Source organism: Protomyctophum parallelum, assembly GCF_964188405.1.
Source record: "Protomyctophum parallelum genome assembly, chromosome: 16".
Classification (NCBI taxonomy): Eukaryota; Metazoa; Chordata; class Actinopteri; order Myctophiformes; family Myctophidae; genus Protomyctophum; species Protomyctophum parallelum.
Genome location: NC_139711.1, coordinates 49,601,498 through 49,628,723, shown reverse-complemented (window position 1 = coordinate 49,628,723; position 27,226 = coordinate 49,601,498). Strand labels below are relative to the sequence as shown.

Here is a 27,226-nt window from a genome sequence, read left to right as displayed (position 1 = left end):
GCAAATGTAGAGTTATAGTATAGTACAGTAACTATGTAGGCTATGTAGTAATATATTATAGTAGTGTACAGACTCCTGAGTGAGACGAATTGTTTGCACCAGCTGTGTTCAATCAATCAATCAATGGTCGAGTGTAGTCAGAGATGAGTCGGTCATGAACGAACGAATCAAAAGAACTAGTTCTTTTTGGTGAACGAAACCGAACGAAACCGTGAACGATCCGTTCTGCGTCCGTTCTTAATGACGGGGATTCGCCCGGCGGCTCTTCTCATTCAGAGCCTGCTCTGTTACTTTATTATGAATCATGGAATCACTATGCATTGTTTTATGAGCTTATGACCATGAATGTTAGTATTTTAGCTGTTTTAGTATTTTTTTATAGTAAGCATTTTAATGACAGCATTTACAAACTTTAAATTAATGTTTGTGAATTAAATTAGTATAATGTTAAATTCTATATAACTACAACTAGTAGTTTATATTACTTTAACTTTAAACCAAAACTAGTATTTATATTACAATGTAGGCATTTATCAGGCATTAATCCATTTATCAGGCTTTATCCGGTGATTTACATTATGCAAGAACACATTGTAATACATAAAATGCATAGCCTAGAAATAGTCAAGGATCATGTTCATAAGCATTACAAATATAATATGAATTATTCATAATTGTTTAACTTAAATGAATTAATCAATGATAGGTGGACACAGACAATGTTGGAACTATGCACAAAAACAAACTTCACCCATTTTTTTTTACTTTTTGGTGAATAGGGTTAGACTCCTTCAAACCCGCTCTCAAAAAGAGCACCTACGGACAGCTGCAATGGACCCTGATGTTAACCAGTGTTGTTTTTGGCAGCAAATTTTGATTTTAGTTTTAGTCAAAGTCTCTTACTCTCTCAATAGTTTAATTTAGTTTCAGGCACATTTTAGTCACCTGGAATGTTTTAGTGTTAGTCTAGTTTTAGTTGACTAAATATCATAAGATTTTAGTCGACTAAATCCAGTTGATTTAGTAGACTAAAATGTACTTTGGTGAGCCGTGATGCCGTCGTAATGACTGATTTTACACTTGCTGAAAATAGCTGATCTACAAGCTCACGTGTTGCGCTGCGACACACGAGTTTGTAGATCTCAGCTATTTTCAGCATGCAATCATGTGTAAAATGACTTGTACTGGATCTCTTCCTATAGCATTTTAAAGTTTAGTTTTTATCTGTTGACAAATTGTTAGTATATAGTCATCAGTTTTAGTAATCATAGCTTAGTTTTCATTTAGTTTGTCAGTGAAAAAAGGTAGTCGACGAACATTTTTCAACGAAATCAACACTGATGTAAACAAGTGATTTTTCTGGTTTTATCGTCGTAGCAGTAGATTTTGTATTGACCTGTATACCTTTGTTTGAAATGTACCTACATACTGTGAAATAAACATTTCAATCAATCAATCATACATGCTGTACCTGTTGATCACAGACGAGGCCTTCTTCTCTGGCTGGCTGAAGTGTGTAGAACATCTCCTCAGTGTGAACATTCAGCCAAAATAACCGAGCTACAAGCTCTGATAAACATTCAGCCAAAACAACAGATCTACAAGCTCACAGTGCAATACATTGTTTGGTACGTGGTCTGCTCTTTCTTCCCTCTATGCTGAAAATAGACGATACACACTTAGGGATGTCAATGGCTAACCGGATAGCCGTTAAAACAAATCTGAATATACTTATGGGCTTCACGGTTAACTTTAAAAATAATAAATGTATGTTCCTGATGGTGTTATTTAGTTATGGAGAGATGTCATCATTCTAAACACTCAGGGAGGTGCAAGAGAGATTTCTATGTCCAAGAGAACACTAGATAGATTACATACATTTTGGGTTAAAAGAAAATAAATAAAATCGTTAATTAGCTATGGGGTAACCGAATGGAAAATGATCCATTAGCGACATCCCTAATCACAACATAGAGCATTAGAACAACGGTCAGGATATTTAAGCGCCTTGGATAAAGGCACTATAGAAATGCACCATTTACCATTTATTTAACACCACAGAAGAAGACAGCAGGAAGTGAAGTCGGGGTTTCAGACATTTTATTGATTTAGAATTCGTTACCATGTCAAAGGTCGTCAGGGACAGGTGGGTGAGGCAAAGCTTCTTATACACCTGTAAAGGTCAGAGTTCAAAGGTCATCATAAAGCATAACTAAATCTAAAGATGTAATGATGTTTTAGGCCGACCAGCTGAAGAGATCACAGATTTGAGGCATTATGGTTGCTTTTAATACATTTAACTGAGATTCTATTGCTAGTATTATATTGCTAGTTTGATTACATCACTCAGGTGACCCAGCCGGGGTGATCAAGTCCCGACTTACGTCCCAGTAGCTACCCTCGATCAGTCCCATTAGGGAAAGACAGGGTCACACATTCCGCTGCTCCCGAACTACTCACTCTGCCAGGACTGGGAGGTCTGGCCTGTGGAAGGACTAGAATCTGTGGGATGTCTCCTGTCCGGGCCCCTCCTACGTCTCGCCAGGTCCACTCCTGCTCTCACCAGGTGCAGTGCAGGACCTGTGAGTTGGAATTGTGGATAACATCTTATCCAACGATAACAAAATATTGTTTAGTTTCGGGTCTGAGAGGCTAAATGTCCTCAAATGGTGGTCCGTAGCTCAAATTCTGAATAAATTAATAAATAATGGACCTTGATGTGAAAAGGGTTGAAAACCACTGGTCTAAGACAGTGGATGGCTGAGTTCACACAACATTAACGTGGTTTTAGGGTGATTCTTAGTAATTATTCTAAGACAGTGTATGAAAGCTAAATAAAATCTCAAGACTGAAAATGCAAAGATGATATTTTAGGCCGAATGGCTTAAATAGCGGTTAACGCAGTAGAACTGTTAACTGAGACCATTCGTGTTTGTGGAAGATGCTTCTAAACTTGTATTCTATTGCTAGTTTGATCACTTCAAATACTCTTTCGAATTACCGAAAATAGCAGATCTCATCACGTCATTCTTTGAGGGCAGGAAGGCCATGAAATGAAACAAAAAAATATGAATTTAACTTAACACATTTTGGACCGAGGCCAATTCTAAAAACGCCTTCTAAAAACTGAACTAAGTTTTCTGGAAAAACTTCAAATTCAGCACGTTTGTGAAACAAGCTTGTATACATCTGGAAAACCCTTATTTGTATTGTAATAAGATTAGAGAGACCCACTAAGAGAAACCCGTGTGTGGAACGAGCTTCTTATTTATTTCTTGCCTTGATCTACGTCCTCTCTACTCTTCTCACTTCTCTAAAACACCCTGGTCAACGCTCCACACATCCTAGACTCTTCTCCCTTCTCTAAAACACCCTGGACAACACACCACACGTCCCAGACTCTTCTCTGAAACACCCTGGACAACGCTCCACACATCCTAGACTCTTATCCCTTCTCTAAAACACCCTGGACAACGCTCCACACGTCCAAGACTCTTATCCCTTCTCTAAAACACCCTGGACAACGCTCCACACATCCTAGACTCTTCTCCCTTCTCTAAAACACCCTGGACAACGCACCACACGTCCCAGACTCTTATCCCTTCTCTAAAACACACTGGACAACGCTCCACACGTCCCAGACTCTTCTCCCTTCTCTAAAACACCCTGGACAATGCTCCACACGTCCCAGACTCTTCTCCCTTCTCTAAAACACCCTGGACAACGCTCCACACATCCTAGACTCTTCTCACTTCTCTAAAACACACTGGACAACGCTCCACACGTCCCAGACTCTTCTCCATTCTCTAAAACACCCTGGACAACGCTCCACACGTTCCAGACTCTTCTCACTTATCTAAAACACCCTGGACAACGCTCCACACATCCTAGACTCTTCTCACTTCTCTAAAACACACTGGACAACGCTCCACACGTCCCAGACTCTTCTCCATTCTCTAAAACACCCTGGACAACGCTCCACACGTCCCAGACTCTTCTCACTTATCTAAAACACCCTGGACAACGCTCCACAAGTCCCAGACTCTTCTCACTTATCTAAAACACCCTGGACAACGCTCCACACGTCCCAGACACTTCTCACTTATCTAAAATACCCTGGACAATGCTCCACACGTCCCAGACTCTTCTCCCTTCTCTAAAACGCCCTGCTATGTCTGTAGTTCCTCACCTCAGGACAGTTCTTGTCGATGTCGGTCAGGTCTTTGGACAGCGTGGACAGATGTCTCTCTGCAGATGCCAGATGTCGTGGAATAAATCTCCATTCCTTCGACTCTGCACGGCTCGATTCGACGCACCTCACTGAACAGCCTCTCTGCCCGAAAGAAAATACAATATATAATTGCAGTGAAGTTGCTTGATTAAGTATTTCATATTCATTTGATATATTAAAGCCAAAGGCCATTCAACTTCAAACTGCATTTTGAAAACACACGTCTCTGCTTCTGGTGACTGATATTGTCCTTCCAATGAATGATAGGACGCGTGTGTGTGTGTGTGTGTGTGTGTGTGTGTGTGTGTGTCGGTCGCAGTTAAGTATGGAATTGTGCATTTCCCGTCAGTGTGTGTTAGTCACACCCAGGGTGAGAGAGCATGTGACATCACGTTTCATCATCAGGGATGGAGATCCCATCTCAAAGCGTTGTCGTTTTGGACATACATTGTGGAGAGGATCACACAGAGGAGGATGTCCCGGCGGTCGTTTGGATCGGACACCTTGGAACCGTGGGGATTTAACACCACATTTGTACGTCAGTGAGTAACAAACGAAGAGACACAACAGAACAGCTGAGGGGTTCGGGGTTACAACCTAACGGATACCGTGCGGGTACAGGAAACATACTGTCGGGTTTTGCGTTTGGGCAAGGACGGAATACTGAACTGAACTGTGAACTGTGAACCTATGTGCTGTGAACATTTCATTATACAACTTATTAACTGCAACTCTACCGTGTCTGTGTTTATTGTGTTTACAAGTGACTCTACAGGGTGTGCAGTGTGGTGCGGACCACGGTATGCTGCACAGCCTTATGCAACGGTTACCCTATTAACTAACATTTTGTCAGGATACAACTGCCTGGCTGGCACCCCAGATCCATGATCTATAACAAACCGTTACAGTGTCCATTTAAACTCTAGACGGGCCTGTTGACTGATACCTGTCCATTTAAACTCTAGACGGGCCTGTTGACTGATACCTGTCCATTTAAACTCTAGACGGGCCTGTTGACTGATACCTGTCCATTTAAACTCTAGACGGGCCTGTTGACTGATACCTGTGCATTTAAACTCTAGACGGGCCTGTTGACTGATACCTGTGCATTTAAACTCTAGACGGGCCTGTTGACTGATATCTGTCCATTTAACCCATTCTGACCGGGCACCCATTTTGGTGTCGGCATCATGTCGTGCTTTAGCTATTTAAAAATAGCAGATCTACAAGCTCATATCGCGCCACCGAGTGGCGCGCTACGAGCTTGTAGGTCTGCTATTTTTGAAAAATCGAAGAACGACTGACATTTTTAGAATCTGATCTCAGGTCAGAATGGGTTCATCTAGCCTCGATACCCAGGCTTTCATTTCGTCTGCGCGAAAGATGAAAGCCTGGAAAAAGCCGTGGGCTGAACCAGTCTAAAAGTGGGAGTCAACCCTTCCGGGTGGGCGTCGCTCTAAATTATGTGACGTAGCGCTGCACTAGGGGGGAGAGGAGGGGCCGGGGGTGACGGACAGATCGATGAGATCCAATCAGGGTGCGCGCATTTCTGAGGCGCGACCCGCCCCTCTAGACCAGAAATGTCTCTGCTTAGGTCAGGCTAGGGTTCATCAGACCCAGTGTTTGTCCGGCGGAAACGTCGTGTGAATCTGATCTCAGGTCAGAATGGATTAAACTCTAGACGGGCCTGTTGACTGATACCTGTCCATTTAAACTCTAGACGGGCCTGTTGACTGATACCTGTCCATTTAAACTCTAGACGGGCCTGTTGACTGATACCTGTCCATTTAAACTCTAGACGGGCCTGCCCAAAAGTTATTAGTGCAGCCGCGCCCGGCAGCCGGCGAAAACTAGTTCTCAACAGGCCCGAAAATTAAGATATGCTGTCACCCAGGTGGATGCGTGCACGGAACCTCGAGGTCGCTTCTCGCCCTCAGGTGTCTTACTGGTATTGTGTGTGCGCGTGTGTGCGTGTGTGTATACACCTGTACATATTCGGCCAGCTCATAGTGTGCTGTAGCGATGTGACTCAACGGTCTGTCTGTGCGTGCGTGCGTGCATAACTGTAAGTATTCATCCAGCTCATAGTGTGCTGTAGCGATGTGACTCAACGGTCTGTCTGTGCGTGCGTGCATACCTGTAAGTATTCATCCAGCTCATAGTGTGCTGTAGCGATGTGACTCAACGGTCTGTCTGTGCGTGCGTGCATACCTGTAAGTATTCATCCAGCTCATAGTGTGCTGTAGCGATGTGACTCAACGGTCTGTCTGTGCGTGCGTGCATACCTGTAAGTATTCATCCAGCTCATAGTGTGCTGTAGCGATGTAACTCAACACCCAGCCTGTGTTGTAATGGTGAGAAGGCAGAGAGGAGAGAACGCTGACCACTTCTCTGCTGTTGTACAAAGAGCTTTTACCCAGTTCCCTTACGCTGAGTAGACCATCTGTAAAACACACAATATATACATATATATACATCAACACCTGCTGGTGTACAAACACAATGCTAGGTAGTAGTGGTGCGCGGCCGGCCCGTTGCCTTGTGGGCAGACGGGTCAAGATTTTGATCAACAATTATTGCACAGCGGCCAGGGCGGGTCACCCCATTTTGAGAACGACTGACATAAAAACATGGGTTTTCAGAAAACTGTCAGAATTTAGAAGACATTTTTTAAATTTCGACGTCAGGCCAAAATGGGTTAAGTACAATTTTGAGGTATTCTTTACTTTACTGGAGTATTTCCAATTTTCGATACCTTTACTTCTACTCCACTATATCACAGAGGCAAATATTGTACTTTTTACTCCACTACAATTATTAGGAATGTTTACTTTGTAGATTAATATTACAAAACATACAATAACCACGTCAGCCCTATACATTTTAGCCAGTTGAAAATAGTAGAGAGAGCTTGTAGATCTGCTATTTTCAAAACCTTTGAAGATTTGTGAATTGGGACATTGTGCATACATTTTACTCAAGTACATTTTGAATTCTGGACTTTTACTTCTATTTCTACATAGCGGCCGGTATTGATACTTTTACTCGTTATTTTAGTACTTTTCCCACTTGTAAAATTGAGAGATATTATTGATAAGGCTTGGCCTGCCCTGCAGTGCGTCCAGCTCCCAGGGGGACCGTCCGTTCCCGGCGCAGAGATGACCTCACACTTCTATGGCCAAGGCACCTTCCATCTGTCACGTGCACCATGTAGTCCTGCAGAGAGAATCACGTTGCAAAACAGTTCATGAGTTGGAATCAAACAAATGACAATACTGCTACTCAATGTCCGTACCAGATAACACACTAACTGAAGCCCTTATGGCTCGTACACACTGCACGATGTTTGCTCCGATTTTGCTGTCGGGATAATTTTTGGCGCTCGCCGACAAAACTCCCGACCTGACACAAGATCGGGCTTTGATCGCAGAGGTTTTGCTCGCCGTGTGTGAAAGGAGCTGTGAGAAGATCCAGTGCCGATAAAAGTGCTCGCCGAACCCTTTCCGACCGATTCTGAATATCTAGCCGGTTTGATTTGGCCGACTGGACATCATACAATATGAACTGGGTTGCGACCACGTCCCGAGAAATCCTGAATTACAGTCAATGAGAGCACAACTTCACAAGACAGCTGCATGTGCTCACTGCTCACAGCCACTATCTGTCTGTCTGTCGACTGTATCGATAGATACATGATGATAATATATATAACCTTTATTCCTTGGGTAAATCCCTGTGTTGCACATATTGGTAGCCATTAGCCCAACATTGCTGTTACACACTTGGATGTTGATAAATTGCATCGTTCAATTGCATCATAAATTGCTAACTTTTGGACCTTGTGCTGCATTGATGTTAATTGCGAACGCAGTGAGCCACTTACTATGACAGCAAGGGCTGAATGTCTGTGTGTGTGTGTGTGTGTGTGTGTGTGTCACGCTGTTACACCACCGGCCCGCCACCAGAGGGCGCAGCTGTAGCACACACACACACACACACACACACACACACACACACACACACACACACACACACACACACACACACACACAGGGCGCAGCTGTAGCACACACACACACACACACACACACACACACACACACACAACCACACACACACGAGCTGCGTTCGCTTCACGCGTTTGCGCGTCTTACTTGTTATACCTATGATGACCTGTGTCTTCTATTGTGTTCTGAAGGTACACAAGGTATTTTGTATTGTGTTCATATGGCTGGAGCGAGCCGCTGCGCTCAGTGTGCTGTGCCAATTATGCCTCGTCTCAGTTTGTTCGACGCAGATAAAATCTGTGCTACTTTTAAGTCAGAATAGCAGGGGGCGGGGCACATCGAATCGAGCACAACAGACTTAAAATGGTGCACGGTGTTGCGTGCAGCAAATAGCAGATATACAAGCTCACAGCACGTAACATTCGTGACACTGCAAGCTTGCAGATCTGCTATTTACTGTCTGCGCAGCAGTGCACATGAGTCACAACACCGGCACACCAACACTTGGGTGTGGCCGTGTGGGGTTACATTCAGCAGCGCGTGGTGCATTCTGAGAAGCTGATCCATGTAAATATTATTTGAGTGCGAATGGAAGCTTGGTAGTTTGGACTTTGGAGAGATCTGACTAGTAGCAAGTATATGCTGCGTTTTGATGACTTCATGTCGTTCACACCGTGGCCATGGCTACATAACCCCCCACCCCTCTTATTAAATGTTTTTTGCAGATTCGCACTGATCTCATAAATGACCATGAAGTCCTCAGGATGGAAATCAGTCCCCAGGACGGAGAACTTTAAGCCCTGCTAGTGGAGCGGCAGTGGCTCAGATAGATAGATAGATAGATAGATAGATCTTTATTTGTCATTGCAACGTGTACAACGAAATTAAAAGTGCCAACCAATCAGTGCATCATATCACAAAACATACTGTACAAGATAAAACAAAAACACATGACTTCTTGTTATTGCACAACCCCAGCAGCCCTAATGCACAAAATGTCATTTTCAGCTGTGTACAGCTGTGTAGCTTTGTACAACAAACCCTTATTGTACTTAAGATAATAAATAGTAATAGAAGGTAATAGATAATAGATAGGGGTAGACTATAGTGGTCGGTAGAGCTGTCAGATGGGAACAGTGAGGTTCACAGGTCCATCCCGGGATCCCCCAGGCCAGAGTTAGTGAAAATGGGTGAATGTAATGCACAATCTATGTAAAGGTGTATGAATGTGTGTGTGAATGGGTGAATGTAATGCACAATCTATGTAAAGGTGTATGAATTTGTGTGAGAATGGGTGAATGTAATGCACAATCTATGTAAAGCACTTTGGATAAAGGCGCTATATAAATGCACCATTTACAATGAAATTAAATTGGAGAAAGGGGGGTCAAATAAGTTGTTGCTCAACCAAAACAAAAGGTGCTCGTGTCAGTGAGTACTAGTATGAATGAATAAACTGCACTGACCGTAGCAGGCAGGCTCTGGGTGCCAGGCTGAGATCTGCAGGCTGAGCAGGGTCTGACGCGCTCAGAGTTCCATCCCACATGAGGCAGCAGGTGTCTGGGCTCGGCCTGGTAGAACTCCCCCGGGGGCCACGAAAGGCTGGCCAGGGCCTGGGAGTAGGGATAACAATTATCAATTCATTCATTAATTGATCACTGATAGCCTTATCGATCGATTAACCAGTTAGTTTACATTAGAACAACTACACTTTAGAAACAAGACCAAATAAACACTACACTTTAGAAACAAGACCAAATAAACAACTACACTTTAGAAACAAGACCAAATAAACAACTACACTTTAGAAACAAGACCAAATAAACACTACACTTTACAAACAAGACCAAATAAACAACTACACTTTAGAAACAAGACGAAATAAACACTACACTTTAGAAACAAGACCAAATAAACAACTAGACTTTAGAAACAAGACCAAATAAACAACTACACTTTAGAAACAAGACCAAATAAACGACATATTATATTATACTATAGGTTAAACCATAGTATAATAGGTAAACCATCACATAAGGCTGTGCAGAGAATGTGGTCCGGACTCCGCACCACACTACACTATATACCCTTTAACGCCACTTGTTGTGTAACACATGCAATAAATCACAGACACCATAAGTTGAAGTTTTAGGTTGTATATTATATTCAAAGGTTTGAGGCAGCAGAGGCACGTTACTCCATACTGTAGCTCTGGCTCTGATCCATAGCTCTAATGAAATGCAATGCATTAGAGCCATGGACCAGAGCTACTTACTCCACACCTTTCAGTTCAGTTCCAATACAGTTCCCAGTCTATCAAAGCCCTTCAGCACGTTGCATAAAACCAGACAGTTAAACTCATTGTAAAGCCACACTGTACCAGTTTATAAACAACCGTATCGGTACTCACTCACAAAAGGTTTGTTGTTTAAATCCCCATGCACTGCTTCTTGTTCTCCACTCAGTTACAGACCCGTAAGGGTCCATTTGGTTCCATGTGTTACTCTGAATACTTTCAGAGTTACAGGGTGCATTTGGTTACAGGCAGCTACATGAGAATGGCGTCACGTACGTCAGCTGTAGCTCCCTGTGTTGTTTGTTGATGTAATCACTAGCAGGTGTGAAAACAGCCGACGTTCTGAGCTTAGTACAGAGTCACAGAATGATATAGGTTCACCGACTTCAATGTAACAAAACAACGCAACAAAAGCTGATTCTGACAGTTTATGACATAAGGAAAACTCGTTCGTTTATTTTCGTCTTTTAAGATAGATTTATAAAGTTACTATTTTAGTCGGAGATAGACTAAACTTACTAAAGCAATACTGCGGCGTTCGAGGGTTGCGAGGTTTCGTTTGTAAACAGAAGTCACAGACATTTTACACACTTCTTCTAAAGTGTCTTCTAAAATCTAAAGTGTCTCCCTCAAACACGTCCATTGTGTATGTTTTTAGTGACAAGCGGTCCAGCGGACGAGATCAAATCCATTTGTTTACATCCCCGTCGTTTCCAATAAGGAAGTTGTTAGTCTCTGAAAGAATCACTCAGTTGTTGGCAATCTGTACTTCACTCTAGACTTAGAAATAGAAACGCAACAACAACAAGCATCATAAGAGAAGGACATCCGGGTAACCCAGTAAACTCTGACCTGTAACCAGCCCCAAGATGGTCCGTTGCTGCCCTCTAAAGGCCTGGCTGCATTGTCAGTTCTTGGATCGTCAGCAAGACCTAATATATCACAGAAGTGGTACAGTTTTGGTTCAATCAGATCGTTTTGCAACACCAGTGATTCGGTCGGCTTCATACCTACCGGATCTTCTTTCTACACAAATTAGTCAAAACAAGACAAAGTTCACATTTTGTATTAAAAATAAAACCGCATGAGTTTTCCTGGTGTCATAAACTGTCAGAATCAGCTTTTGTTGGTTCGTTTATGTGCTTTGAGACTTTGAGAGCTGTTTCCCCGCTACAATGGAAGTCAATGGACCCTATTTTTTATTTCTTAAATTGCTAACACAACGGAGCAAAATAACTCATGGAATGTAATAGTTTGCCAATAAGGTAAGAAAACTGCCCAAACCTCTAAAAAAGTGGTCTTGCCCTTTAAGTTCAAACTAGTTCAATCCATTAATACATTTTAAATGATATTTATTTAAGAAAATAAACACAGTCTATTATTTATTGTATTAATGAACTAATTAGTTATAAACTAGATCTATTCATTAGATTGTTAAATGATATTTTATTACATTATTTGTTCTGCCTAGTTAAAGTAAACAAACATATTTGCAGCAGTATGTACTGTGTAGTATTACTGTATTTATTGTGGACATCTGAAACGCATAAGGCTGTCATTACTCTGAGTAACCACTAGAGGGAAGTGTTGGCCTAAAAGTGACAGTCATTAACAGTTTGTAGAAAGAGTTCAACACACGCTCTGATAAAACCCAGAAAAGCATTATTAAAGACTTGTTTACATTGAGGTCCATTTGCATCAGAACATTTAATGACAATACAAATATAGAAACTGGATTTCTAAAGTTTTAAAGGAGTACAGAGCGATTTCCTGGAGGAAAAGTACCACAGAACAAGCCAATTTAAAAACAAGTCTTATTACTTAAAATTCAGTCTGGTCTTTGTGGTAAAAAATGTAATACAATTTAAAATTGCATACAGTAATTTTACAATATTCAAACATTCATGTTTGGAGGCATGGCTCTGTTCTGGGAGATTGTCAGCATTAATATTAATAAGCCAGGTCATTCTGTAGAGACCTTGGGGTGAAAACCTTTGAATACCTGAGACCTCCTTTTAGCCCATTTAGACCTGGTGAAACCTATACCTTATACCATTCATGCCGGGATCCACCCGTCTACATCCTTTATTATTGTTTCAATAAGAATTTGAAGGTTTTCAGAAAACATTGGGCTAGGTTTTAGAAGGTCTAAATGTGTAAAATACATTAACTATAACTAAATATTCCTTAAACATGTAAATAGTACCACTGTATTCCTCATCCTTATTATGAACCATTTGATCTAGGGGTAATGGACCCATAACAGACACCCGGGTATAAATGCAATAATTTATTAAGAAAATAATGATTTACAGATATATGGCATCATTAATAAAGTACAATCAACATGAAACATATTACTTTTATTACATTGTTTTTTTTACTATGGCGTCTTCTCTCGTGTATCATCAGATGTCCGGCTCCATGCCTCTCCTTGGAGGCCAGTTGGGTCAAAACACAGTTTACCACATTGTGACAGCTGTAGTGAGTCTACAGTCCACCTGCCTGCTGGCAATATAGCCTAGTTGTGATATGTAGATGTGATTGATTTTTGTTTTGTTTTTTTAAGTTATTCTATAATTACAATACAAAGTAATTGTATTTATTACTATTGTATTAATTGTATTTTATATATTACTATGTTATTACTAATTTTATGTATAACTTTATTACGAATTGGATTTATTTGATGTATTACTATGTTATTACTAATTTTACTTCATGCATTACAAATTGTATTTGTTTTATGTATTACTGTTATTACTAATTCTATTTTTTATACATTTATTTATTTTATGTATTACTGTTATTACTAATTCTATTTTTTATACATTTATTTATTTTATGTATTAATGTTATTACTAATTTTATGCATTACTATATTGATAATTTAATTTATTTTATGTATTATTGTCTACATTACTAATTATATTTATTTGATCCATTACTAATTTTATTTACTATTTTAATTTACTTTTATTTTACTATTTTAATTTACTTTTATTTTACTATAATCTATTTTTTTATCGTTCGTTTTATCCATTTATTTATATTATTATCTAGTTATTTAGATTGGTTTATTATTGTATAGTTTATTATTTTCAAAGAGCCCTGATTGATCACATCTACATATCACCACTACCAGTCAGGATCTGAGTGACTCAGAACCCTGGTGACCTCCAGATGGAGCCACACAGGAGACCAGCAACGTCCTAAAGAAAAGAAAGAAATGCTCATTACTACTTTGTTCATAAAACAATATTGATTGAAATATTTATTAACAGTTTGCAGAATTACAGTACATGCCAAGCACAAACTCAATACAAAGACTGTTAACTGTAAGTGGACGACCCAATTAAGCATTACACTTTTTTACAAGAGGGTCCACCATGTTCAATTCATCAAAACATTTAGAGACGTACAAATAAGACACTTCTATATAGTCAAAGAACAGAACAGGAATTCATCATAAAGGAGGTAAAAAGGGAAAATAAACTTATACAGTGAGGGGGGAAAAGGGAGTCAAGGGATTCACATGTCTTAATGACTGTTGGTAGGGCATTCCACATTTTGGTGGCATAGGAGTGAAAATAATTTAGTCCCTTGTTTGTGCCGAATCTGGGTTGTACATTGTTCGTTGCACTCCCTCTGGTGTTGTGGGTGTGGACTTCGTTAACATTAAGGAAGTATCTAGACAGGTACATGGGTATCTTGGTGGTGTATCGAATCTTGTGGACCAGACCCATTGCAAGATGATGTACTCAGTCGTCGACCCTAAGCCATTCCAGCCTGTCAAAGTGGGCAGGGGTGAGGTGGGTTCGGGGGGTGAGGCCAAGTAGGAGCTTGACCAGTTTGTTTTGGGAAGTCTGGAGCCTAGTTTTAAGGGCCTTTGAGGTGCTGTGGTACCAGGAGGTGCATGCATAGTCAAAGAAACCTTGTACGAGGGCTCCTGTTAAGGTCTTCAAGGTGTTTTTGTTGACCAGTGAGGAGATCCTGTAAAGGAATCTTGTTCTTCGGTTGACTTTTTTGATTACGATGGTGGCCATTTTATCACTGGAAAGATTAGCCTCCAGGATGGAACCTAGGTAGGTAATTTCATCTTTACGTGTGATAACATTGTCACCAGCTCTAACCAAGAAGCCACTTGCCTTGCTGAGATTACTATTAGATCCAAAGAGAATGGATTAAGTTTTTCCCATGTGTAAAGATAGTTTGTTATCAGCGAGCCAGGTACAGATTCTACCGAGTTCAGAGCTGAGGGTCTTTTCAACCTGCAGTTTGTTCCTGTCCGAGACTAGCAGTGCCGAGTCATCTGCGAACAGGAACAAGTTGCAGTCACAAGCTGATGTCATGTCATGATCATAGTGTGTGTGTGTGTGTGTGCGTGCGTGCGTGCGTGTGTGTGCGTTGTATAGTTACCTTGCTGTGATGTAACTCCAAAGGTGATCAGAAATAGTTGCTCCATTGGCTAGAAACGTGCTCTTCACCGGCATGATGATCTTGTTCCTAAAAAAAAGTCTATAGTCAACCCTAACTGATTACAGAACATGATATAAAAAAACACAACTAGAAGGATTTAGGCCTGTCACAATTACCTAATCGCCAAGTATTTGAGATACGTTTTTAGGGATAATAGTCATAATCGTCTCCATGTTGAAAATGTTCATATATTTTCAAACATTTTAAAGAAATAATGGAAGCAACCGATCTACAAGCTCTAAATGTGTCACTTTGTAATTTACTTCTCTTTTTTAGTGTATAAAGTTATTGAATTATGCCATGTGCAGCTTTTTGTTTACAAAGCCTACAAAAGCCAAGGTTTTATTTAGAATGTTAGTATGACGACAATTAAATCGGCCATTATAAAACCTTAGATTCTGACAGGCCTAAACGGGTTCCAGTGGCGTCTACCGAACCTTCCAGCTCCGTCCGAGCCTCCCAGCGACCCAGAAGTCCACAGCGGAAACACCCGGGGAAAGCTTCGGATCTCGGGCATCGGCTGAGATCTCCATTCTAACAAAGAACGAAAGAGACACACACCCCAAATTAGCTTTGCTGTGTGTGTGCGCGTGTCCTGTCACAACATACACATGCACTTACAGTAACGTTTAAGAATAGGGATCGACCAATTATCGGCAACGGACGATTATTGGCTTTTTACGAAGCCTAAAAAAGCCCTAACCCTAAAGCGGTTCGTACCGTTGAGTCCGAAGTCCTCCAGCGTCTACCCAGATCTCCGTCCTCCCATCCATCTATGGACAGACCTGCAGATCTCCATCTCTAGAGGCTCCAGCTGTGTCTATGATCTCCATCCTGAGAGAGAAAGAAACCATTAGCTCTACAAGCTCACAACACGTTGCAACGCAGTGAGAGCTTGTAGATCTGCTATTTTTGCTGAACGCTCCCCCAGAATAGGGATGCTGGGGTTGAAGTGGTTACAAAAGTGTCATTAAGACTTTGATTAGCTTGGAAAGCTGACAGACATTCAACCACAGTGCCACTAGGAGGCATCAACGCATGTACAGTCCTCAACATCTTTTGTAATTTGTATTCAAGTGCTTCTAAAAGCAGATGAGATATTGACTCTCAAATTTTTGTGCAGAGTCATTTAGATTTATCATAAAATATTTAAAACATTTGGATTACTGTAAATGATGGCATTCTTCGTGCCATAACAGAACAAAAGCAGTTATCCATCCTCAGAAACAAGCAAGAACTGTTCCTACTCACAGCTCATCAGAGTCCTCTGAGGAAGCCCCCAGGGGGGGGGGGGGGGGGCTTTGGAACGGATCTCTGTCCAGGGAACATCAGCTCGTCTATCGATATCTCCATTCTAACAAAGAGAAAAAAAACACACCAAATTAGCCTTTCCGTGTGTGTGTGTGTGTATGTGTGTGTATGTGGATGTGTATGTGTGTGCGCCCCCTGTCCAGCAACGGCGTTCCAGCGACATCCACCGCGATCTTCATCCTAACAAAGAAAGATTGATTAGAGTGACCAAGAGCCAGATATATATTCTATCCTGTCACAACATATATACATCCTAGTACATCAGACTTTTATGCAGAATTACAGTACATGTCAAGCACAAACTCAATACAAAGACTGTTAACTGTGAGTGGACGACCCAATTAAGCATTACACTTGTTTACAAGAGGGTCCACCATGTTCAATTCATCAAAACATTTAGAGACGTACAAATAAGACACTTCTATATAGTCAAAGAACAGAACAGGAATTCATCATAAGAGGTAAAAAGGGAAAATAAACTTATACAGTGAGGGGGAAAAAGGGAGTCAAGGGATTCACATGTCTTAATGACTGTTGGTAGGGCATTCCACATTTTGGTGGCATAGGAGTGAAAATAATTTAGTCCCTTGTTTGCCATTTTATCACCGGAAAGATTAGCCTCCAGGATGGAACCTAGGTAGGTAATTTCATCTTGTCACAAACTCTAACCAAGAAGCCATTTGCCTTGCTGAGATTACTATTAGATCCAAAGAGAATGGATTCAGTTTTTCCCATGTGTAAAGATAGTTTGTTATCAGCGAGCCAGGTGCAGATTCTACCGAGTTCAGAGCTGAGGGTCTTTTCAACCTGCAGTTTGTTCCTGTCCGAGACTAGCAGTGCCGAGTCATCTGCGAACAGGAACAAGTTGCAGTCACAAGCTGATGTCATGTCATGATCATAGTGTGTGTGTTGTATAGTTACCTTGCTGTGATGTAACTCCAAAGGTGATCAGAAATAGTTGCTCCATTGGCTAGAAACGTGCTCTTCACCGGCATGATGATCTTGTTCCTAAAAAAAAGTCTATAGTCAACCCTAACTGATTACAGAACATGATATAAAAAAACACAACTAGAAGGATTTAGGCCTGTCACAATTACCTAATCGCCAAGTATTTGAGATACTTTTTTAGAGATAATAGTCATAATCGTCTCCATGTTAAAAATGTGTCACTTTGTAATTTACTTCTTTTTTTAGTGTATAAAGTTATTGAATTATGCCATGTGCAGCTTTTTGTTTACAAAGCCTACAAAAGCCAAAGTTTTATTTAGAATGTTAGTATGACGCAATTAAATTGTTACTTGTAATTTATTTGAGCAACAATTAAATCGGCCATTATAAAACCTTAAATTCGGACCTGGCCTAAACGGGTTCCAGTGGCGTCTACCGAACCTTCCAGCTCCGTCCGAGCCTCCCAGCGACCCAGAAGTCCTCAGTGGAAACACCCGGGGAAAGCTTCGGATCTCGGGCATCGGCTGAGATCTCCATTCTAACAAAGAACGAAAGACACACACAACCCAAATTAGCTTTGCTGTGTGTGTGTGTGTGTGTGTGTGTGTGTGTGCGTGTCCTGTCACAACATACACATGCACTTACAGTAACGTTTAAGAATAGGGATCGACCAATAATCGGCAATGGACGATTATTGGCTTTTTACGAAGCCTAAAAAAGCCCTAACCCTAAAGCGGTTCGTACCGTTGAGTTCCTCACATTTGGATTACTGTAAATGATGGCATTCTTCGTGCCATAACAGAACAAAAGCAGTTATCCATCATCAGAAACAAGCAAGAACTGTTCCTACTCACAGGTCATCAGAGTCCTCTGAGGAAGCCCCCGGGGGGGGGGGGGGGGGGGGGGGCTTTGGAACGGATCTCTGTCCAGGGAACATCAGCTCGTCTATCGATATCTCCATTCTAACAAAGAAAAAAAAACACACCAAATTAGCCTTTCCGTGTGTGTGTGTGTGTATGTGTGTGTATGTGTGTGCATGTGTGTGCGCCCCCTGTCCAGCAACGGCATTCCAGCGACATCCACCACGATCTTCATCCTAACAAAGAAAGATTGATTAGAGTGACCAAGAGCCAGATATATATTCTATCCTGTCAAAACATATATACATCCTAGTACATCAAACTTTTATTTATAGAGAACATTTAAACAGAAGCTAAACATATCACTTACAGTAATAAACGTTTAAGTTAGGGTAACTGGTGATAACTGCCTAAATTGTTGAAATTCCTAGACGTGATCAATTAGGGTGTGCTCTTCGGTGATAGCAGTGGTGTCATTTGTATATTTTTACAGTCCCATTCCTCCCCATCATATCTTGCGGTGAAGCTGGACAGAACACTGTCCTTTAAACAACATCTGACAGCGTCAAGAGAAATACCACCACCTAGGTGCCCAGACAGTTGAGCTAACCATCTGGGCCACACTTAAATATTGAATTGCAATTTATTTGAGCGACAATAATCGTCCAGTAAAAAGAAACCTCATAATCGTGAAAGGCCTAGAGCGGTTCTTACTGTGCGGTTCCTCACCGGGCAGGCCCAGGTCTGAAGTCCTCCGGCACCTACAGATCTCCGTCCTAAGAAAGAAAGAAATAAAGACCAAATTAGCTTTGGTTGAGCTGCATATTCAGAACCACTTAAACCCTCTATAGATTTGATAAAACAGACCTTTAAAGAGAGCATTTGGTATATGCTCCGATTTCACTCTACACAAATTGATTTGCCAAAAATAGCAGATCTACAAGCTCACAACACGTTGCAACGCAGTGTGAGCTTGTAGATCTGCTAATTTGGCTGAACGCTTCCCCCAGAATAGAGATGCTGGGGTTGAAGTGATTAACAAAAGTGTCATTAAGACTTTGATTAGCTTGGAGAGCTGACAGACATTCAACCACAGTGCCACTAGGAGGCATCATACTGCCATGCTATACTTCATACCATAACAGTACAACAGATATCCATCCCAACAAGAAATATTCCTACTCACAGCAGAAGTCCTCCGGGAGGGAAGCTTTGAAACGGATCTGTCCTTCCACGACGTCTACCACGACCCATCCACCCTAAGGAAGAAAGATTAATTAAAGTGACCAAGAGCCAGATATACGTACATTGTGTCCTTTCACATCATACACAAAATGTATAGAGAACATTTAAAACAGAAGCCGACCATAACACTCACAGTAATAGAAAAGTCTAAGTGGTTTCTTACTTTGAGCCGCCTTCAGAGCCCCCCATGCAGATTCATCCATGGACAGTGAGAGCTGCAGATATCCACCTGTAGGGGCTCCGGTTGAGCCTCTCAGCATCTGGAAGGAAGACATGGTGGTTATAGTCTATGAATGGCTTTGCACATCACTCACTTGTTGCTGCTGCCAATAGGAATTTGTGATGTCTGTGTGGCGACAATTACTGTTTTTTTATAATACATACAATTTATATAGCACTTTTCAAGGTACCCAAAGTTGCTTCACAAAACGGAAGTAAAAACAAATTTATTTGAAAATAAACTAGATTAAAAACTAGACATTTTTGGCATGTTTGTGAAGCTTTTCGGTTCCACACCAGTAACTGCTGTTCAACAGCTACATCCACGACCTCCCTGCAACAACATCAATGTAGTATGGCTATGCAGACGACCAGAGTACTGTGCCCCAGTCTGGAGCCGTAGCTCTCATGTCAAGAAGCTGGATGCTGCCCTCAACACAGGATGGGCCACCCCAAACAAACTGCCTGCCTGCTCTCGCTGGAATCACTCCAACAGAGGTCAGACGAGAAGCAGCCACGCTGGCCCTCACCGGGAAGGCACAGCTGAGTGAATCCCAGCCATCTCCTCCACAAGGTCATCAGAGACACCACAGCACATGTGCCTCAAGTCACGGTGCCCTTTGCCACAACACACACACACACCACACGCACATAAAGTCACGGCACCCTTTGCCACAACACACACACACACCAAGTCACGGCACCCTTTGCCACAGCACACGTGCCTCAAGTCACGGTGCCCCTTTGCCAACACAGGCCCAAGAACTGCTCCACACAACACCAGCTGACACCTCAAAGGCATCCTGGGTGAAGGCAAGACAGAGGGACCAGTGGAATACATTGAGGACCCCAAATATGTTCTTTGCCAGCACCTCCCCTGCAAGGAGTGGACAACCCTCAAAGCAGAAGTGGGACATCTCGGACAGTGCCCACTGTGAATGCGAGGATCCACTACAGACTGTGGAACACGTAATGACCATTTGCCCCAAATACCGGCCACCGAATGGTGATCGTGGCTTAGGTGACCTAGACAATGACACACTGTATTGGCTTGTTCTATGGACATACGGCAGAAGATGTTTATGAAACGTATTTTTTGTAATTTCTTCATTTTTTCGGCATGTTTGTCAAACCTTTGTGGCATTTAATTTATGGAACTTGGATGTTTTATTTATTTATTGGTGAAGTTTTAGTGGCACTTTGAAATGTATCGACACATTTGATATATGTTTTTGTTAGGGATGTCCGATATTGTCGGCCGATAAAGACATTAAAAATGAATAACCCTAACCCTTAATTTTACTTTATTTATTTTTTTACATTAAAAACATCTACAAGCTCACAATACAATAAGACACATGTGAGCTTGTAGATCTGCTATTTTCAAATGATTTTTATACATTTGAAAACTTGAGATGAGAGATTAGATCATTTTAGATGAGACATTTTGCATGAGTAATTATTAATAATTACTTTTGGTATTTTAAGTGCATTTTTATACCAAAACCTTTGTACCTTTACTCGAGTACATGTTGAATTTACTTGTAACGGAGTATTTCTATATTGCAGTATTTATAGCCTACTTTTATTTACGTAAAACATTTGAGTTATGTTTCCAGTTTTCCACCACTGGAAAAAGCCTGCGCAGCCCTAACCCTAAAAAAAAATATATATATATATATATAATATATATATCGGCAATTAGGAGTTGGACACGGACTGTCGGACATCCCTTGATTTGTGTGATTTTGTGCAGCTTTTAGTGAGTTTGTGGCATTTTGTGCAGCTTTTGTTTGTTTTGTGAAGGACCAAAGAGCACACCCAGTATGTATCACAAGGCTATTTCCACCAGTCAGGTGTACTTATATCTACATCTCATAAGCGGCCATGAACTAAACACTACAGATATCACAATTTGACTTTGGCAGCAGCAAGAAACGACTCATATGCAAAGCTCTTCAGCCATGATGCTTCTCTCTATACAAACACTCATAATATCCACATGGACATCTTAGCAGCCAGGATGGGGTGGTCGCTGGTCGGCCTCGAGGCCACTAAGAACCCTGGTGACCTTCAGATGGGGGGGAGGGGGGGTCCACACAAGAGACCAGGGCATCCTCAGGTTCAGCATTCCAGCAGCATCTACGGTCGTCTACATCTAGAAAGAAAGAAAGACATCAGAAGCTGACCATATCACTCACAGCAATAGAAACATTTTAAAAGGATCTCTGGCTAATAAGACAAATATTCCTTAACATTATACTTGCCATCGATAACTAAAATTGTAAAATATAAACCCCTTAAATATTTTATTTCTTTCATAAATAGATAATCTTTTACTCCATAGGAACTGTTCCCTTCGCAGGTTTATGATGTCCATGTGTGGTCCAGCGCTATGTAATGCACTTGCTAATAAAAAGTACTTAAAATATTGCTTTGATGCTTATATCAATTAAGCTGTTTTTGTATTAGCATATTATGCATATGACATAATCAACTTGCAACAGGAGCAGTTCCTATTGAGTGAAAGAAAAGAAAATATTTAAGGTTTCTATTTTAAGATTTTCGTTACAGAGGGTTAAGTATAATGTTTTAAGGCATATTTGTTGTTCGGAGTTTTGTGGATGAAGCCCTCCGAAAGGCTAGTAACAGGCAGCACACAATGTCATTACTCGTGTTTCATATTTATTGTAGACCACGGTACAGTACACAGGTAATAAACCTGAAAAATCAAGAAGAATAAAACTGTATTACTATCATATTCTTTGAATATAAATGCAATAATAATAAACAGTACAATATTATTTTAAAGACTTTCAATATATTCTCTCACTGAACTACTAAATATAAATGCAAACATCTCACTACTGATACAGGCTGCACTATAAAGAAAACTGGCATCATAAATGCAATGCACTCACTGCACAACTTCTGTTACTACAACGGGCTGGAATCTAGCATTAACTACAATACCCAGAATGCAATTCACCAAAGTGCCTTGCGCTATGCGCAGACCGCACGCACGCACTATGCCGGCCGGCACGATGCTAATCATTACTATGGCTCAGAGTCCGTATGTTTATACTGACGTGACTCTTTATGGACGTACAAAACACCACCACGCAACAACACAGCCTACAGGACTTCTCCACCACGCTACAGTCCGCTAAGCGTCCCGACAGAGCAACCTGTCTAAACAGCCAGCGCTGGCCACAGCTAAACATAAACACTCACTGCACCCCCATGCGCCGCTCGCTCAATACTTGCGGTATATCAAATGCGGACACAACGTGCTACTTGTATTGTGATAATACTACTGCACAAATGCTCATAGCAAACATTATAGGCCTACTTATAACCAGGGATCCTTTTGAGAATATTTAAAAGTGCAATATCAATGTGTATTTATTTTAAGTGTCCCTGCACAAGTTTGTAGAGTCAATATCTCATCCGCTTCTAGAAAGCAATTTAAAATACAAATTACTGTAAGTATTGTCGAGTACCTTTGGAAGTCACTTCACTGAACAGCCATGCCTACCACACCGTTTCGAATTGTCACAATGCAGGAGGCAGCAGCTGAGCAGCACTACCCATTAATTAAAAACAAGTGCTTCTCCAAACAGAAAGTTAGCTCAACGTCACTTATAACACGTCTACCGTGTATTTTTATGAAACAAATGCTTTGCAGATTGAGAGTAGGCTATAATTCAAGCTTGCCCTACAGCTGCAACGTTGGGGAGTTTAGCATTGTTTAATACAAGCCGGTTGTAAATTAAATGTGGCCGTCAATGGACGGCATGCATTACAACTTACTCTAGATTCATCCCATTGCACTGGTGATGCCAATTAGTCATTTGACTCAGCTGTGTGGCGTCAGTGTGTCAACACAACTGAAAGGTAACTTTTTCCAACACATTTGGTTTAAATGCCTTACATTTCATTTCACAGCAACCTTCTACATACAAACCAAACGAAATATTTAAATTCACACAACTCTAGAGGCTCAGTCCTAAATGTTCCACAGTTCAAACGATAGCCTACCTTTCTCTCAAAACAAAAAAACAACTTAAAACAGTTCCTCTGTAAATCCACCGTTTATGAAAGCCCTTCTCAAAATGATAAATCATTTACCAGTAGCAGGTACGGTTAGCACAGGGTTTAAATGGCTACAGCCAGGGGGTCCGCCGCTGGTCCGTCAGGGATGGGTTTGTTAACCTGCCGACGTGAGTGTGGAAGTGGATTCATTCAACAACATGGTGTTCCTCCTAGCCGTGATAAGACACCGACACAAATGCTTTCAATCATTCAATCAAAATGACGCGGGGCAGGTCACGTGCAGAGAATGACGCGATGTGATTGGCTGACAGGATGGAAGAATGGAGTAACATGAATATTCAAGTAGGGGCGGGCCGAGGGGTGTGTTCACTGTGTTGCGTGTGTGTGTGTGTGTGTGTGTGTGTGTGTGTGTGTGTGTGTGTGTGGCCTAGAGTCGTACTATTTAAATAGTTTTGAGGGGAAATAAATGCTATTTGTCCCAAAGTTACTGCAAAAGATTGCTGTTGTTTTCAAAAAGCATCATTATCACCCTTGCAAAGTTCTGAGTTCTGTTCTTATTCAACAGCCTTTGTCCCTCAAAGGAAAACAGGGCGCTGTTTTTCATTTGTTTTTGACGATGGGTTCTCAGATTGTTAAAAACAGAGCTGAATCCGTTTTTATTCTACGTCTCTGTCGCCCTCAAGTGGACAAAATCTGTAACAGGCCTAGAACGACAGTTTGTTTCCCCCTGCTGCCTTAAACCTTTTGTAGGGTTGAGTTGAGGAAAGTTATATTTGAAAATAGGGTTAAAAATATCTATAAAATAAATATAGAACAGACCACACAATGTACTTTGAAATAACTTAAAATGGATAATAATTAACCCATTAATTATAGTTACATTATTTCATTCCTGAAGGTTAGTTCATAGATTGAACCCATTGCAATTTAGGCTGCTTGTTTCTTGTGTTTGTTGACACCAACAGAGAAAGAAGCATGTTATTATTATTTTCTTATGAACACCAGACTCTGCACAACAAGCTATCAAAAAAAGAGAATACAGAAGAAACATTTAGTTCTTTAAAACTATGGATGGAGCTGAAAATATTCACCATTTCAACAACGCCAAGGAGCGCTTTCACCAAACAATAGCTGTGGAAATAGTGTATTTGGACTTGTTTACAGGTGGAGAGGAACTTCTGTCAAAGTCTGTCAGGGACACCTATGGGTGTAGTGGTGAAATATTACACGTCACCACTCACCACCAACCAGTTCATTAATTGAGCGGACTACAAGTTAAAACAAATTACACTAATCTACTGATGTGGTAGACAATTAATAGACAATAAAACACTGGATAAAACTAAGATACACAATAAAACATCAGCACTCGACTGCAGTAATAAACACAGATCAAATCATTTAAGGGCACTATGATCGCTTCACAGGATTCCCACACATTTTTACCAATGACTTTCCAAAACCTTTCCAGAATATTTAACCCAATTTCCAGACCTAAATAACAATCATTCAGCCTGTCCTGACGTAGTGCTAGAGACAGACTGCCCAGTGTTGGGCAATATTACTTAGGAGAGTAATATCTTTACTTTACTTATTACTCCTTAGAAAAAGTAATATTACATTACTTATTACTTGGAATCAAGAGTAATACTGTTACATATTACTTTATATTACTTTTCAACCGGGCCCCTTCCACCCACAAAAATAACACAATCTGTTTAGCCAGCTCCTTTTAATTCATTGGAATAAGAAGTCTCCAATCAGCCAAACTGAATAATTGCAGGATATAAAACAAAAATAGTCAACAGTCTCTCATCAGCCTTTTTATGCTGCATATTCCACATTTGGGATTCAACAATCTGAACTGCACACACATGGCTGCAGCATCTCAAAACAGACAGTAGTCTATATATTGTATACATATAACAAACAATAAAATAAAGCAACAGTCTCTGACCTTTTTGAGGCAGCATCTCAAGACAAACTGTTGACTCACGTCCAATTTAAAGGCTGCTATTCCTTTATTTGCCGATGGGTTCTCAGATTGGAGGCAGCCTAACATTGGACCTCAAAGTTTATTTTTCCAATGCCAGAGCATTGGAATGACCCACAAAGACCCACCCGGCAGCTGTTTAATGCTATTTAATGCTATTTATTTGTGCATCATTGCATGTATAAGTATTTTTGTTGACAAAGCTGTAAATGTCAGCAGTATGTAGGCCTACATCCATAACATAAGCAAGCAGAAAGTACTGTAGCCGGCGTATCTGTGTATCATATTGTGAAAATATAATAATAACAATAATATTAATAAAATTATTGAAAGAAAGAACTAGAGTATAGCCTATTGTCTTGCTTATTTGCTTGGATATACATACTGTTGACTTTTACTGTTTCTTTATTGTCTATGTACTGTGTGATCTGTTTGTTTGCATGTTTTATGTATATCCTGATGACTGCTGTGCAAAAAACAAATTTCCGAAAGGACAAATAAAGTATCTATCTATCTATACAACTTTGTCATGAGTAATCCAACAATAAAAAAACACACACGAATACATTGCATTAAACATTGCTGCCTCCGGGCGGGTCTTTGCGCAACCGCTCCGGACCATGATGGATCTAAATTAAACCGCTCCGGACCATGATGGATCTAAATTAAACCGCTCCGGAACATGATGGATCTAAATTAAACCGCTCCGGACCATGATGGATCTAAATTAAACCGCTCCGGACCATGATGGATCTAAATTAGGCCGAGTCAACTGTTCATGAGGGACGGGTTAGTAACCTCTCGTCTACAACAATAGAGCGTCGCAGTCCCTCCCCCTTTCAGAACGACAAGTGGCCCAGGAAATGAATCGCAATGCATTTTGCCCATAGGCATTTCTTAAAGTATTTAGAGGTTACGCCGCGGACAAAGCCAACTCGGATAGTGACAAATCATGACAATGAACACAATGTAACAAAACAAATAGTGTTGTCTCCTGCCTTTATTTTCTTCTTTCTAATGATTTGATTGGCCCAAAATATTGTGTACATTGTCCTGATTTGTCACGATCCGAGTTGGCTTTGTCCGCGGCGTAACCGTGGGGGAGGGACTGCGACGCTCTATAGACCCAGCGACGAGCCAATTCTTCAGATAGTCTCCATTTCCATTTATATCCTGGCGGATCAAATCCAGTCTGTTTTGCCTGCACGGGGGAGCTCTAGTCTGTGTTTCTCGTGCGTCTTTATTAAACAGATGCATCAACACTTTTAGACAAAGTGTTTTTTTGCACACGCAAAGTTTACAACGGACATTAATATACTTGGCATCTTTGACAGACAAGAATGCAAAATAATACCGATACATTTCTCTGTCATGCAGGTCTGTGTCTGTCTCTGTTGTTTTGACTCCAGACCTGCCCCAGACGCATATACGCTACGTCATAACTGTGCGCAGGCTGTGCAAAAAAACAGATCTACAAGCTACAACCATAGCTACAACGCATGTCTGTTTTTACCCGCTGATAGCTTGTAGATCTGTTCTATTTTTGCATGCCATGCAACAACCATCTACTATGAGTGCATA

At 41.0% G+C, this 27,226-nt stretch overlaps 2 long non-coding RNA genes across 3 annotated transcripts; both read right to left on the bottom strand.

The window, feature by feature from the left end:
• Positions 1 to 2,120: 2,120 nt before the first annotated feature.
• On the bottom strand, positions 2,121 to 9,846 carry LOC310872937. The gene is made up of 6 exons (XR_014570436.1): positions 9,705 to 9,846; positions 7,301 to 7,447; positions 6,517 to 6,674; positions 4,190 to 4,333; positions 2,461 to 2,606; positions 2,121 to 2,173 (listed from the first exon to the last, which is right to left on the bottom strand). It is a non-coding gene; the product is annotated as an uncharacterized lncRNA (long non-coding RNA).
• Positions 9,847 to 13,639: 3,793 nt separating this feature from the next.
• LOC310872905 lies at positions 13,640 to 15,551 on the bottom strand. 2 transcript variants are annotated; one of them, XR_014570433.1, is made up of 3 exons: positions 15,451 to 15,551; positions 14,954 to 15,040; positions 13,640 to 13,746 (listed from the first exon to the last, which is right to left on the bottom strand). It is a non-coding gene; the product is annotated as an uncharacterized lncRNA (long non-coding RNA). The 2 variants fall into 2 exon arrangements; XR_014570434.1 differs by having other exon boundaries at positions 14,954 to 15,052; positions 15,451 to 15,492.
• Between the last annotated feature and the right edge of the window lie 11,675 nt (positions 15,552 to 27,226).